Source organism: Orycteropus afer, unplaced genomic scaffold, assembly GCF_000298275.1.
Source record: "Orycteropus afer afer isolate SDZICR_OR568_19922 unplaced genomic scaffold, OryAfe1.0 scaffold00544, whole genome shotgun sequence".
Classification (NCBI taxonomy): domain Eukaryota; kingdom Metazoa; phylum Chordata; class Mammalia; order Tubulidentata; family Orycteropodidae; genus Orycteropus; species Orycteropus afer.
The window spans coordinates 1238820-1240106 of NW_006922131.1; the positions used below are offsets into that span (position 1 = coordinate 1238820).

The 1287-nt window shown below is 41.7% G+C and overlaps 1 protein-coding gene across 1 annotated transcript in view; it reads left to right on the forward strand.

The window, feature by feature from the left end:
* The window catches only part of DACH2 (dachshund family transcription factor 2), a gene marked incomplete at its 3' end in the record, with an annotated part of 1102952 nt that overhangs the window by 1075783 nt on the left and 25882 nt on the right, over positions 1–1287 (forward strand). The gene's annotated exons all lie outside the window — the stretch shown is intronic.

Consider the following 1287-nt stretch of genomic DNA (forward strand, 5'->3'; position numbering starts at 1 on the left):
AAGCTGATTGGTTGGTCCTACTTACACTAAATAAAGTGGTGAAAGAGCGAGATGAGCTCAGAGCTGCTGAGTCTCAGCTTAAGCGCCTCATAAAAGACCTCAGTGCTTCCAGCTGTGCTCTGAAAGAAAGCCTTATATCTTCTAGTAACAGAGCTGATATTGCTGAAAACCAAACCCAGAGTCTTATTGTAAGGGTGGCTGAATTACAACGCCAACTAAATTGTCAATCCAGAACGGTGTCTGATGTTAAAATGAGGACATTGATTGGAAAAAAATGGAATCCTGAAACCTGGAATGGTGACACATGGACAGATAATCAGGAAGATCAGGACATGGAGCCTGTAAATTCTGTTGAATCCCTCCCATCTGAACGGATTACTGTAAGATAATGATCCCCTCCCCCTCAGTTTGATGGGACTAGCCAAACCGGTCCTGCTGAGTCATTGTTTGAGGCAGAGGCCATGGAAGACATTCCTGAATGCTCTCAGGAACTGCCTCAAGCACGTGTTGTTGCTGCGAGACCCATAACTAAAGTCAAGTCCAAGCGAGCCCCAAAGGGTGAAATAGAAAGTGTGATACTCTATACCTGAAAAGACCTACTTGATTTTGCTAACATGCACAGACAGAAACCTGCAGAATATGTATGGGAATGGCTACTGAGGGTGTGGGATAATGGTGCAAGGAATGTAAGATTGGATCAGTCTGAGCTTATTGATTTAGGCCCACTAAGTATGGATTCTTCATTCAATGTCTCAGCTCAAGAGGTTAGGAAAGGATCTAATAGTTATTTGGTTGGCTTACTGAGGCATGGATTATGCGGTGGCCTACCTTAAGTCAAGTTGAAGTACCAGACCTGCCTTGGTATAATATAGAAGATGGTAGTTTTGAATATCAGCTACAACCACATGACCAGCTGCAGAAATGAGAATGGTGATTGTTATATTTCTTCATTGTATATGTGCATCAAATATTTTTGTTTCCTTCTGTTATGAAGTTTGAAATGTAAATAAAGTTAATGCATTTTGGTTGTATGTGTGTTAGCATATCACTTTAGGCACAAATATGACTTTATAATTTTCCTTATTTAGAGGTTATATGAGTCGGGGCCGACTCGACAGCACATAACAACAACAACAACATAACAAGAGGTTATATATGGTTAAGAAGATGTGTACAACTGCCAAGTTGACAAGGGGTGGACTGTGATAGTTGGAGCTGTGTGTCAACTTGGCTGGACTCCAGTTCTGTGTGGTTGTTCCCATGATGGGATCGGATGACTGTGTTCTG